Source organism: Camelus dromedarius, chromosome 24 (assembly GCF_036321535.1).
Source record: "Camelus dromedarius isolate mCamDro1 chromosome 24, mCamDro1.pat, whole genome shotgun sequence".
Lineage (NCBI taxonomy): Eukaryota > Metazoa > Chordata > Mammalia > Artiodactyla > Camelidae > Camelus > Camelus dromedarius.
Window position 1 is genome coordinate 32,159,643 of NC_087459.1, and position 15,389 is coordinate 32,175,031.

Consider the following 15,389-nt stretch of genomic DNA (forward strand, 5'->3'; position numbering starts at 1 on the left):
GCTCAACCTTACTAGCAATCAAGGAAACACAAGTCAAAACCACAATGAGATACCACCTCCCACCTACTAGGATGGCTACAATTTAATTATACTTTTTAAAGTGCAAAATAACAAGCGTTAGCAAAGATGTGGAGAAATTAGTACCCTCCTACACTGTCGGTGGGAATATAAAATGGTGCAGCCGCTTTGGGAGCAGTGTGCCAGTCCCTCAAACACTGACGATCATGACCCAGCAACTCCACTTCTAGGTGTGTACCCAAGAGAAATGAAAACCTGTCCACAGAACAAACTGAACATGGCGGCATTATTCATAACCACCAAAAAGTAAAAACTGTGCTTGCTTTGGCTGCACGTGTACTAAAATTGCAACAACACAGAGATTAGCGTGGCCCCTGCACAAGGATGAAATGCAAATTCATGAAGCGTTCCATATTTTTCATCGCTAGGGGCTGTGGGGTCACCTTTTCCTGCCTCCTGCCACCCCAAGTCATCTGAGTTGTGTGTTATGCAGGAGGAGAGCACGCTGGCCCGGATCTCAAGCTACCCACGTTCTAGTCCTGCCTGTCATTTCCTAGAGCTGTGGCCTGGGATCCTTCCCTGGTGCCACAGCAGCTGAGTGTGCACCCAACCTGAAGAAAATCTGCACACTCCAAACAGTACAGTCAGAACAGAACATAGAACACAGCTTCTGAACAAGCCTGATTTTACCTGTGGGAGAAAGAAGAGCTACCGTCCAGGTGCAACTTGCCAGTGTGGGGGACTCCCTTGTTACCATAAGACCAAATTTCCACCCCGAAACTTCATTTCTGTATAGCATTCTAACCCCCCTCAGTCATCCCCTTCAAGATTTTGCCACACTATGTCCTATCCAGTATGTCCCATAAATTGAACAGCTTTTTACTTAAATTTACAAAGCTCAGTAGCCTCATACTTCTTTTATAAATGGATATCCACCATCATTTATCCTAAACAAAGTCTTCATAAATATATACAATCTCTTTAAATGTAAAACAAAAAGTAAAAACAACCCAAACATTTGTTCATCAACTGATGAATGAATAAATAAAATGTGGCATATCCATACAATGGAATAATATGCAGCCATAAAAAGAAATGAAGTACTGATACATGCTACAAGGTACATGAACCTTGAACACATGATGCTAAACAAAAGAAGGCAAACAGAAAAGGATGGCATACTGTATGACTGTGTTAAATGCACGGAACAGGCAAATCTATAGAGACAAAAAGTGGATTAGTGGCTCATCTAATTAAGTGCTAATTAGAGACTGGGGTTAAGTTAGTTACCCTAAGACTCTCTAACTCTGTAAGACTCTAAGGATAGAGGGATTATAGCTAAGTTGTTTGAGGTTTAAGGTGATAAAAGTGTTCTAAAATTGACTGTGTTGTCTGGTTGCACAACTTTGACTATACTAAAAGCTACTGAATTTTACACTTTAAGTGAATGAATTGTTTGGTATGTGAATTAAATCTCAATAGAGCTGTTTAATTTGAAAAGCATATAAACAAGGAGATCAAAATGAAAAAAGGAGAAACAATCTTTTTCACCCCAGTGTCATAAGAGTACGTCATGAAGGTGGCCCAAAGGCACAGGAGCTGAAAACATACATGAGTACAAGCAACTGTCTGCAAAATGAAAACTGACATGGATCATAACAAACGAATTTTTTCAAATTCGTATTAACAAAATGTGAATTAATTTAAATGAAAAAACTTCATGTTCATTGTATTTCAAAACATACCTAAATAATGGCTGCAACAAGGGAGAGGATAAATAGCATTTATGAACACAGTAAGATACATTTGTGAGAACTTTTGTTTGGGTAATTCAACACTATCAGTATGTTTAAATGTACATATCCAGCATTTCATTGCAGGAATTACACCTTTCGGGTTTTCTTGCAAAAAAAAGATGTCGAACTATATAGATAAAGATGATCACTGTATCACCATTTCTAATAACAAAAAAGAAGACAACTTACAGGTCCATCAAGGACTGGTTGTGAAAGTTGTGGTATAAGTGGAATACCACGCAGTGACTGATAGAACTATGTGTGCATTTACAGAAAGATCTCTAAGACATATATGAAAAAGGAATGGTCAATATAGAGGATATATAACTCTATCTGTATAATCTTTTAAAAATACACATATATACTAACATCAACAAAGATCTGGGATGGAGAAAATACAAAAAAAAAAAAAAAACAGTTACCCGTGAGTAGAATGATTAGGGAAAGGAGACATTTTTTACATAATGAGTTTTTCTGCTGTATGATTTTTTTTAACCAAATGAGTTGTTGTTCTTTATAAATAAATATATTTTTTAACCACAGTGCCTTTCTGTGTGAAGTTCGGGGTATGGCTTACAATACAAGCAACCTATATCACTTAAACTAGGATGTTAGCATGATCTAAAATGAAATCATCATAATTTGCAAGTAACTTCAATACATACGCCTAAAAGCAAATGCAAAGAGCTCATAAACATAGACCTTAAATAGGCTTGATTCTGTTTTATGATACATTAGTTCATTTCAAATAATTCAAAATAACACTATAATGCACTAATCAGATGGGATGAAGTGAAAACATTTTGAAATATCTGTCACTTGCCTCTAGAAGACCTCTCTTTGTTTAACAGCTATAATATTTCAACTATACATTTCAACATTATTCTCCCTGTTTTCAGAAGGAACACTGAACATATACAGAATAATACCATACTAATAATCTGTTTTTTTTAGGCTATGCTATTCCGAGTATGTTCTACACCTTAATCTCATTTCCAAAGCCTCCAAAGGGGATAAATGCGGAAAATTATCATCATCCTCTTTTTATATATGCATAGTGATCAGGTACCAAAAATGCATAGTAGATCACTCACTACATGAAACAACAATGATATCATAGGTACAAAGACCCTCTGGGCCAGAAGTGTTTCAGAATTCAGAATTCTTTGGGTTTTAGAACAGTAATAACACAGCACTACGTAACACCCCCTGGGGCATGGGAAAGCACAATAGAATCTAACGTATTACTATTTCTGCAAAGAAATGTGTGAATATTCACACCAAGAAGGATAAATAAAGACATATACATTCAGGTCAAGTTTTGCCGCCAATGAGTTATAAAAAAACATTTCAGAACTTTTATTTTGAAACTATACATAGGGGATTCTGGACCTATCCTGGGCAACCTTCTAGCCAGAAAGTTATTCTTTTCTACAGAGTGTTTTCTTGTATGGCAAAATCACTTTAAATTTCAGAGTTAAATTCTTTTTTGGAGATATGGGTATGTAGAATAAAACCTGACAAAGATCATCTCAGGTTTTCCTTGAAATCCAAAAGCATCATTCGTGCCAATAACTAATCACTTGCTTTCATCAGCTGTATATAAACAAAATCAGTAAAAGCTAAGTATGAGAGCCAGAGGAGATAATTTATTGCTACTTAATTAGTAGCTTCTTCCTTGCTATCTCCCTGAAACCCTCCCATGTGACACAACTTTAGATAGTTGCACCCATTCACCACCCTCTTTCCTCAGTTTTGTCTTAACCAAACTAAAGATCCCCACCAACTTCCTCTGTATGACTACGCCCTAATTTCCCCACACTGACCACTCTCTTGTGGATATGCCCATTTGTCAGTATCCTTCTGAACATGTCACACCCAGGACTAAATGCTGATGTTATCTGACCAGCACAAAGTCTAGTTACTTTCCTGGAACTGAATATTATCCTTACATCCAACATCTTAAGATTATTAAACCTAAGTTCTAAATTACACTAATGCAACTGGTATAAAACTAGAGAAAGAAAACCAACTAATTCACTGATAAATTAAAATGTATAACCACTTTGTACCCAACATGTATATAAAAGAATACGCATTCTCAGTAATCAAATAAAATAAAAATGGAGTGTTAAGCAATAATTTACTACACATTAAATGATAATGTCTGGTACTTGCTTCACAATGAATGGGCGGAAGGGAACAGGTGGGATGAGAAGAAACAAGATTAACAATGAGCTAAAATTACTGAGGTGAAAACCTGGGTGATAGGTACATATTCCAATGCTGCACATGTTTACATTTTTTGTGATAAAAAGTTAAAGCAATAAAAAAATAAATGAAAGATAAAATGGGAACAAAGAAGCTATCAGTTTGCGTATTTCTGACTTGCAACAATTTTAAAAGACCGACAAACCAGCAGCTGGTGAGAAGTTGTGGAAATGAGGACTTAGTCAAAGTATAAATTAACACTACCTTTCTCAAGGGCAGCCTGGTGATATGGAACAAAATGGACATACTCTGGGATGCAGCAATCCTCCTCCAAGGTATCTACCCTAACTAAGGTGATTATCAGACAAGCAGGAAAAGATATATACCTAACCATATTCATCACGTCATGATTTAAGGGGGAGAAGAACTTGAACAACTTCAATGCCTATTAATCCGAGAGTTAAGGAAAATCTGACTTACGGTGGAAGAGTATGCATCTATCCACTAAAAATAACGGTGCCTGTCTATATTTATAGATTTGAAAAGCAACAGATTGTTGAGTGTAAGATTAAAGAATAGCATACAATTTGATCCCACTTCTATGGGGATGTGTGTACTTATACATATGTTAACAATGGTTAATCTGTGGGGAGGAAGACTTCTGTTGATGTTTACTTTCTTTTCTTTCCCAGTTTAATTTTTACTATCTTTATAGTTTTCTACACTCAACCTTTTTTTTTTTTTTAAAGAACAAGTAGCATTTTTACAAATCCTAAGCCATAGGTGGAGGTTTAGGGGGTGGTGGTTAACCATCTTATTGGTGTTACATTAAGAGATATTTAACAAGTCATATACAAATGCCTAAGTATGTAATTGTCTTTTTCTTTGGTGGTCTCTTTCTCCCAAAGAGAATGTATATGGATACAACCAAGTGTGATGGTCTTTTTCAGGTCTCTCAAAGGGAAAACATTTGACTCAGGCAATCTAGTCATGATTTCTAAAAGCCTGCAACTTTTACTATAACCACCATCTATAAGCTCTTCCTGCTCACAAAAAATTAGCTGAATGAAATGTCAGAATTTCAAGGGGTCTGAGGATTATGTAGTCTTTTTTTTAATGTGTAAGACATTATTCAGCAATGGTTCTAGTGCTTTCAAAGATATATAAAACTACTATTCAGCAATACTAATAATTTTACACAAAAAGCTGGTTTATTTTGTTGATTTGCACTTTAATACCTTAAGACAGTTCTATGATGGAAATAGTTACTGTTATATTCTACCTTCTATAATTAAAATCATTATGATCCCCGGGAACCAGGATTACATAAAACGAGCTTTTTCACATGATTTTAATAAAAAGAATTGTAAGTGTAATGTCTAAATTCTCAAATTAAAATGTATCCAAATTTTTCTCCTTTTAAAGTTAGTATCCTTTGAATATTAATGAAAATAAAAAGTAAAATTACTTATGTCATGTATAAATATATGCAATAATCAGTGAGGTTAAGAGAAATACAAAGTAATAGGTTTAGATGACCCATACAAAGGTTAGGATATTATATGTAAGAATGGGACTGCTAAAATATAAATAATAAGAAAAAATAAGCTATTGATCCTCAGATCGTGAATCTTTGAGTATCAATGTTTATGTTATGGTCTATTACTTTAAGTTGTCAAATTTCTACATTAGAATAACACATCAGAATCTGTGTTTCAAGACGGACCTGTGAGACTCAAGTATCACCAAAATGTGGTGAGGAAGACAAGAAGCTGTCCTTCACGGTGGGTCTAGGGTTCTTTTTGTAATGGTGACAATAAATGCAATTCTAAGGACACATGATGAATAGGTATTCCATCAGCAAATTCTACCTTGTTATATGGGGCTTGAATATAGTTTCCTAGAGCTTGTTCCCTGTTAAAAGAGAAAAATTCAACATGGAAAGCTTGCTGTATGCTAAAACAGAAAAATTCAGCATGGAAAAAGGACTTCCTTTCGAATGTTGGACCACAAGAACTTTCAAACATATAGATTCTGCAATCTCTCCCTATACTTTTTTGCTGTGCACAGGTTTAACAAAATTAAAGAGAAAAACTAAAATCTCTGGTCTTAAAGATACAAAACCAACCACCACTTCAAACTGACCCCATTAGGATGACTTTCTTAAAGAACAGTTTTCCAGTTTCTATTTTATTTTAACATCAAAAGTTAAGAACCTACTCTTGTTTTGAGTGCAAAGCTCATTTTTATAACTAGAAGTTAGCTATACAGTGAGAGTTCATTTCCTGTTACTGAGCAGATAAGGAATCTAGCCTCACAACACCTTTGCTCACAAGGTCCCATCCTCTGTAAGAAACAAACTTTCAAGAGCTACCTCTTAACTACTCTTACCCCATGCTCCAAACAGGTTAAAGATCATCTTTTATACCTACTTCTTAAAATATTTTTTAAAAAGGACTAAGTAGACTTAAAGTTCATCAAATGAATGGGCAAACAAAGCACTGCTTTCAAAGGGGCCATACAGTAGTCAGGCTTTTGGAACACTGGTACGTGTTCTAATGTTTTGATTCGGGTATTAATTACATATGTGTGTTCCATTTGTGAAAATTTATCAAGTGATATATCACTTGTATACCTTTCTGTACATCTATTTCAATAAGAAGCGTACTTTTAAAAAACAACATTCTGCTTATAATTTTAAAAAAAGTCTACTAAATGGTTTCAAATGCTAAGATAAAGGAGAGGAATGTCAAGAAAGATCATCTGAGCCTGAATCTGCAAGGTGAGAAAGAGAAACAAGAATCACATCTCCCTAGAACAATAGATACTATACTTCACTATGGGGACCAACAGTCCATTTAAACTCATTTCTCTCAAGCTTATCTTCACATCATGAGATACATCACATGACTAAAATCCTTGTCACATATGCAGCAATATGAGATCAAAGGGCTTGAAGAAATGGAAACAGATCATATAAACCCTGAAATTAAAAGGCAGGGAAAGATATTTTACTGGATAAAGCAGAACCTCTACCCAATCTGTCAAAATATCACTAAACTATGAGCACTGCAGTAGGCAGAATTTCAAAAATGTCCCACTCCAATCTCTGGAACCTGTGAATACTGTGATGTATGGCACATTTTAAACCTCCAGCTAGGGAGACTATCCCAGTGGGCCTGATCTGGGCACATGAAACCTTAAAAGCAGGAAGTCTCTCTGGCTAAAAGCAGCAGTAGTCAGATTTTCAGAGCATGAGAAAGATGTGGTGTGCTGTTACTGGTTTACAGATGGAGGGGTCATGTGAGAAAGCAGGCCTTAGGAGCAGAAGAATGGCCCCAGCCAACATGGAAAAGGGACCTCAGTCCTACAACAGCAAGGAACTGAATCTGATCAACAGTGAATGAATTTGGAAGTGGATTTTCCTCTAGAAACTCCAGCTATACTATGAGCCACCCAAATGCTGGCCCACATTATCCATATTTTTTCTTCCTATCTTTTACAGCAAGCTCTAAAAATTCAACAAGTACAGACATAAAAGGTGATAAAGAAACAACTACACAACACATTCATTCATTCAACAGGTATTTACTGGGTTCCTATTATACAGTGGGCACTGTGCCAGGTGCAAGGAATAGAATAATGAATAAAATAATCCTATATTTTGAAGTTCTCAGACTGGTGAAAGAGACTGACATAGTGAAGTATAATGAGGAAGGTACAAAGATAGGGAGATGCACAGGATACCGTGGAAATCAACACAATTCTTCACGTGGTGGACACCAAAAACAGACAAGCTGCAAAGATGTGGTGATACCTGAGCTGAGATTCAAGGAATAAGCTCAAGTTTACCTAGCCAAAGATGGGGTGAGAGAAGGGGGCTGGGGGCAGCATTCAGAGCTAAAGGGACCTGCAAAACAGAGGCAAGGAGGTAAAAACAACATAGCGTGCTGGGGAGAAGGGAGCACAATTCAATATTCTGAGAATGCCAGGTGAAACCAAGAAGAGATTACACAGCAGAGGAAACAAAGCTCAGATTATGAAGATCCCCAAAGGCCTCAGTAAGAGTCATTATAAGCAGAGATTCATAGTGAGACTTCTGTTTAGGAAGCTATGTGGAGGCTGGATTTGACCAAGAATTGTGCAGAAAAATCAGTCAGAATGATGAGGACAGATTTTAGAAATATTTAGATAAGTAAAATCCAAAGGATTTCAAAACTGACTAAGTGGATGCAGCAGGGGAGGAGGAAGAGTCAGGAAGGAAGAGGCAGACTCAAGATGAATCTCAGGATTCCAGCTGAAGTGACTCAGTGGATGATGGTGACACCAAAAGATGGAAAATACTAGCTAAAACAGGCTAGGTTACAGAAGAACAAGAGAATAGGCTGGAAAGATGTTTAGTGACGTCTAGAGGCAGGTGAAGAGCTTCTAATGCTAGGCTCAACTTGGTAAGCTTTGGAAAGCCAAATAAAATTTCTAAGACTAAAAAGTAATCCCCAAGGTATTCTTTGAAAAGGCTGTTAGTCATTAAAATAGCCCAGACAGTAGGTGGAGTCCACAATCAGGTTGAGGCAGTAGAAAAACAGGGAATGTATATGAAATATCTTCCTACAGAAACAATGGTTTTATTTCCGTATATGGTGTGAGGAAATGTTCTAATCTCATTCTTTTACACGTAGCAATTCAGTTTTCCCAGCACCACTTATGAAGAGACTTTTCTCCATTGTACATTTTTGCCTTCTTTTCCATAGATTAACTGGCCATAAGTATGAGAGTTTATTTCTGGGCTCTCTATTCTGTTCTGTTGAACTATGTGTCTGTTTTTGTGCCAGTATCATGCTGTTTTGATTACTGTAGCTTTGCAGTATAGTCTGAAGTCAGGAAGCATGATACCTCCAGCTTTGTTCTTTTTCTCAGGACTGCTTAAGCTATTCGGGGTCTTTTGTGGGTCCATATAAATTTTAGGATTTGTTCTAGTTCTGTGAAAAATGTCATGGGTATTTTGATAGGGATTGCATTAAATCTGTAGATGCTTTGAGTAGTATGAATATTTTAAAAATATTAATTCTTCCAAGCCAATATCATGGGTATCTTTCTTTGTATCATCTTCAGTTTCCTTCATCAATGTGTTCTATTCTTCAGAATGTAGGTCTTTCACCTCCTTGGTTAAGTTTACTCCTAGGTATTTTATTCCTTTTGATGCAATTTTAAATGGGGTTGTTTTCTTGTGTTCTCTGATAGTTCATTCTTAGTGTATATAAAAAGCAACAGATTTCTGCATATAAATTTTGTATCCTACAACTTTACCAAATTCATTTACTAGTTCTAAGAGTTGTTTGGTTGAAGATTTATGGTCTTCTACACACAGGATGTCATCTGCAAATAGTGACAGTTTTACCTCTTCCCTTCCAATGTGGCCACATTTTCTTTTTCTTGTCTAATTGCTGTGGCTAGGACTTTAAATACCATGTTAAATAGAAGTGGCAAGAGTAGGCATCCTTGTCTTATTCCTGATTTTAAAGATCTTCAGCTTTTCCCCAATGAAAATATGAACGATGTTATATGTGAGTTTGTCATAAAAGGCCTTTATTATGTTGAGATATGTTCCCTCTATACCACTATGATGAGTATTTTTCATCTTGAATGGATGTTAAATTTTGTCAAATGCTTTTCTATTAAGATGATATGTAATTTTTATCCTTCCTTTTGTTAATGTGGTGTATCACATTGATTTGCAAATACTGAACTATCTTTGCAACCCTGGAACAATCCTACTTGATCATGGTGTGTGATCCTTTTTATATATTGTTAAATTCTGTTTGCTAACATTTTACTGAGGATGTTTGCATCTATATTCACAAACATTGGCCTGTAATTTTCTTTAGTATAGTGTCTTTGTCTAATTTTGGTATCATGGTAATGGTGGCCTCATAGAATCAATTTGGGAGTGTTCCATCCTCTTTAATTTTTTGGAATAGTTTGAGAAGGATAGATATTACCTCCTCTTTATATGTTTGGTAGAATTCCCCTGTGAAGCCACCCAACCCTGGACTTTTGTTTGCTGGGATTTTTTTTTTTAATTACAAATTCATTATCACTGCTTGTAATCAGTCTGTTCAGACTGTCTATTTCTTCCTGATTCAGTCTTGAAAGGCTATCTGTTCCTAGAAATTTATTCATTTCTTCTAGGTTGTCCAATTTGTTGGCATACAATTGTTCATAGTATTCTGATTTTTTTTATATCACTGTGGTATCAGTTGTTACTTCTCTCAATTTTTTTATTTTGCTTATGGTAGGCAAAGCAAGGTCTGAGTAACATTTTTAAAAGGAAGTCAGGAAAAGATGAAAAATATATTCATTTATGAATTTATTCCCAAAATACATGCTTACTATAAGTCAGATATGGTACTAGATGATGCAATGTCAACTCTGGCTTGAGGGATTACTGTATTTGAGGTTCTGCTGGGATGAATCAGACCCAAAGCTCAGATCAGAGGCTGGAATGAGGAGATACAGATGAAGTCAGCTGTTTAGAAACAACAGCTGACAAAGAGTAGATAAGATTATACGGAAGAAAAGGCCAAAGATGAAACCCTGGGGGAATGACTACACTTAGGAGATTAAGGAAAGGGAGGAAACAGCATAAAACTTTACACATTAATTCCCTCAAAATGCTAGGCTATAATTGATTAAGCATGATGCAAGTTCAAAGTTCTGAGAAAGACACTCTCTCTAGAATCAAGGAATCTATATACTACAATAAGAGTTTATGTGTACATAACTATAATACTAAATGGAACTTATGGGTATGCTATGGAAGTTGGAGTACTACTCTAGATTAGGTAAATTAGGGAAGATTCCATCAAGGAGAATGTATCTGAGTTGATCCTTCAAAGAGGGAAAGCATAGACAAGAAGGTAACGTAATAAAAGGAAATGATAAGCAGTAACAATGGCAGACTTTTACAATATTTTAGTCAATTTTTTGCAACTACTCTCATTTCATAAAGGAAAATAATAATCAAAAAGTTGAATGTAGGTAAGAGTATGTTATGGCAAAGAACAGGGACACTCTTCCTCAGTTTGGTACAGATCCTCTTGATGTTTTGTATGATCAAGAATCAAAATCCAAAGTGGATATTCACTTAAATGTTTATATTTTAGTTGAAGAGAATATACCCATGTATACAAAACATAACAATGCTCTCCTGTAAAACACTCAGGAGTATCAGTAATAGGGGCAGCCACTGACCTGGGTAAGCCATAACCCTGACACTCTACAGCAGTTCTCACAGGAATAAAGAAATGATGAAATGTATTTGAAGCACTAAAGAAAAAACTCAGGTAAGAATAAGTGATTTTCGCTTTCAAAGATATCATATTTAAGACTCTGGGCCTTTGCTGCAGAAATCCCACTTCGAAAAATCTATCACACAGATACACCAGTACAAGTGTAAAATTACCCACATGTAAGATTATGCAATATTATGCAATATGGACTATTTGGAATAGTAAAAGACTGGAAATGGGACCTAAGCAGTCTGGACACAGGGTGACTAAACTATATCCATATAATGAGGTACTATGCAAAGACAGCAGGTAGCAGGGGAAGGAAAAAAGAGAGAATCCCTATGTACTAATATGGAGAGATTTCCAGATTACATTGTTAGGTCGAAAAAAATCAAGTTACAGAAAACATTGTAAGCAATATGCCATCTTTTATATATGACTGGGGGAAATAAGAACATGTGTGTATATTCATTTGTATTTGCAAAGAGAACACAGAAAGAATAGGCAAGAAACTAACAACAGAAGGAGAGAAAATTACAAATCGTATCTGATAAGGGTTCAGTTAGTATTCAGAATATAAAAAGAATTCTCACAACCCAACAAAAAGACAATACAATTCAAAGATGGACAAAGAACTTGAGACACTTCTCCAGAAATAATATACAAATGCCTAACGATCATATGACAAGATGCTCAACATCATTAATCATTAGGGAAATGCAAATCAAAACGACCAAGACATACCACTCACACCTACTAGGATTACAAAGTAGGAAAAAAGCACTGGCAAGGATGTGGAAAGACTGGAATTCTCATACATTGCTGGTAGGACTAAAATGGTTCAGCCACTGTGGAAAACAATTTGACAATTTTTCAAAAAGTTAACCATATAATTATCACATGATCTAGCAATTCCACTCCTAGGAATATACCCAAAAGAAATAAAGCCAAGTACTCAAATGCACGTACATACATTTCATAGCTGCATTATTCACAACAGCCAAAAGGTGGAAACAATGCAAATGCCCATCACTGGAAGAATGGATAAACAAATTGCGGCAGACACATACAATAGATTATTATTTAACCATAAAAAGAAATGAAGTACTGATACATGCAACAACATGGATCAACTCTGACAACACTGTTAAGTGAAATAAGCCAGACACAAAAGTTCTCATACTGTATGATTCCATTCATATGAAATACCCAGAATACGTACATGTATACAGACAGAATGTGGATTTGTGGTTGCCCAGGGGGAAGGGCTTGGGGTAGGGGGAGCCGGCAGTTACTGCTAATGGGTACAGGTTCCCTTTGGGTGATGAAAATGTTCTGGAACTAGACAGAGGTGGTGACTGCATAACACTGTGAATGTTACCAAATGTCACTGAGCTATTCACTTTTAAATGGTTAATTTTACGTCATGTGAATGTCACCTCAATTTTAAAAAATATTTTTAAAAGAAATAAGCTAATAAAAATGGTTACCTGTGACAGGGGAGGGGGCAAACAGACTGAAGGGAAGTGTGTAAGTAAGACCTCTCTGTAGACACTCCTACACGGTTTGACCTTTGAATCTGATAAATATGTTCACAAAGCAGTCAAAAACAACTCCACATTAGTTTTATTAAATCTAAGCTTTAAAAAATAACTTCTCTTTTGTTACAACATGACAAGTGTTTCTTTGCAAAGTACTTTCTTTACAGTACCTTTAAGTGTGTTTTGTTTTATTTTCTTTTGTTTTAAGAGTGTGGCTTTTTTGAGTTCTTACAACAGCATGACAGGTTCTGATACCCTCCCCTGATTTACATTTCTGGGTTGAGACAGGGGTACCAGGACAGGCCAAACTCACTGCCCACAGCCTAACCAGCAGGACCCCATCATCAGCACTGCAACAAATCAACTCAAACTCAATGACCTAGGAAAATCACAGATGAGTTTCTAATTCATTCTGACTTTGATTTTGAGGCTTCTAAGCAATCTGTCAAAAAAAAAATTCTATAGCATCATCTTTCTTCTGGATTTTTTAAGATTTTCGAATTTCAGAAAAAAATTATTTTCACGTATGATAAATACACTTAATAGTTTTCATTCCAAAAGCCTTTAGTAGATAAGCTCTGACAAATCTTCAAGTTTTAGCACAGTAAGATATCCCTACATCCTATGTTATGTTAGCAAAAGTTACATTTCGGAAGAAAAATACAGAACTTGTGATCCTCTCTTTCAAAGTCTACAGGCTACATTCACTTGTCCTCGAGTGCAGGGTTTATAAAGCAAGACTGTTTAGCTTTAGCCACACTGTTCCTTCGGTACCAAGGTACTAATTTCTCTAATTCCTGAGATCTATCAAAACCATTATTTTAAACTTGTTTGTCAAGCATAACCCTATATATAAAGCTTGGTCTTACTGTATAAGCAGCAAAAGATGTATGAAAGGTCTTACTTGATTTCTTAATAAAGATGAGTAGTTGAACAAGTTTCATACCTCAAGCAGGACTTATTCTGGGATAGCTGTAATTATTATTTAAAAGAGAAACTGCTTAAAATACATGATATTTTTACTAAAATCTACAAAGACCATGAACTGGCATCATAGATTTGGTTTGACTTCTGATGACTTATTTGTAAAGAATAAAAATTAGTCAAAATGCTTCCCCTATCTTTAAGGTTTTCATACACCAACCAAGAAAAAAAAATTAATATTAAACAAGGCCAGTTTTTTTATTTTAAGAAGGACCTCTGACACTGAAATACACAATTCCAAGTGCTAAGCAGCAATTTACAGGAACATGAGTTCTTATTCTGTATAATATAAAAATCTATTTTTTTTAACTTGTAGCTTTCTCCATAGAGTTCAAGGTATTGTATGTAAAGAAGAACAGGGATAGGAAAAAAAAACACTATAACTGCAGAGGAGGGCAAAGATGTCTGGAAATTAGAATGTCTAACTCTTTCAGTACATAAATGTATGTGAGAGGGGTAGGGAGAGAGGGGAAATGTGTATGAAGCAGAAGCATTGGTGCTTCTTAAACCCACACATCAAAATAGAATAGGGCAAGGAGAAATGAATCTGGAAGAATCATTTCAAAAGGCAAAAGAATTATGATTCTGCCACACCATACCCTCCACCACTTCAGGGCAATTCTAAAGTAAAATTCATTTTCTCGCTTTCTCAGAAAGCTTTGGTACAGAGTTGACTCGTCATCTCTTTAAATGTTCAAATTTTCAGAAAAGTAAATGGAAAAAAAAAAAAGGACTGCTAAGAATGGGTTAGATCTAGGCAAATGGAAGAGGAAATCTGATTTTTAACATAGAGGAACAGTAACAAAAGTTAAATCCTTGAAGAGAACATTTCAAATGTATTTCAATTGCTACATTTCTACGTATTTCCTTCAATGATTATAGTTCTACGGCAGAAAAGCTATTTGAGTTGGCAATAAACAGACCAGGGACACGCAGACCATCACCAGGTACCTTGGGAGTGGATAACAGATCCTTCTTCATCGCCACAGCATATGACAGAAACTCAAAAGGGACAAAAACATTAAGATTATCAAACAGTACACGTATGTATCATCCAAGAAGTGAAAACATATCAAGGCCAAGAGGCCAGAAAACACACTCCTGAAGAGAGGGTAAAAGAAACCTCTAAAATGTAAGCCAGCTTGCTTAGGCCACACCAGCCAGTGGGTACAGAGGAAATCACACTGATGTGAATTAATACCTTAAACTGGTCAGCTAAGTCCTCAGATGTTCTTACGGGCACTCAACCACCTTAAAAGGCCCTACACAAGTGTTCCTGGGTGCACTAATCCTGAGTGCTCCAAGCATGACAGCTTGGCAGACCCCTGGCAAGAGAGACTCATGCCTCCCCTGTGGAAAAGGGTGGGGGCTTCCTGCAGCCAGACTGTTTACACGCTGAAGCAGAACATTAAAATAGCTTAGTAACGTAGTTCATCTAGTTGATACACACCAAATTTTTTTTTCTTTTTTAAAAACACACCACATTCTGTACTATTTCCTGTGAGGATCCATGGCCTGACTTACCCCTGACAGTTTTAGTTAGCAGTGGG

At 36.0% G+C, this 15,389-nt stretch overlaps 1 non-coding gene across 1 annotated transcript; it reads left to right on the forward strand.

Moving 5' to 3' along the window:
* The first annotated feature begins 333 nt into the window (after window positions 1-333).
* LOC116147265 (U6 spliceosomal RNA) lies at window positions 334-437 on the forward strand. The gene has a single exon (XR_004130799.1). It is a non-coding gene; the product is annotated as a U6 spliceosomal RNA (small nuclear RNA).
* The last annotated feature ends 14,952 nt before the right edge of the window (window positions 438-15,389 follow it).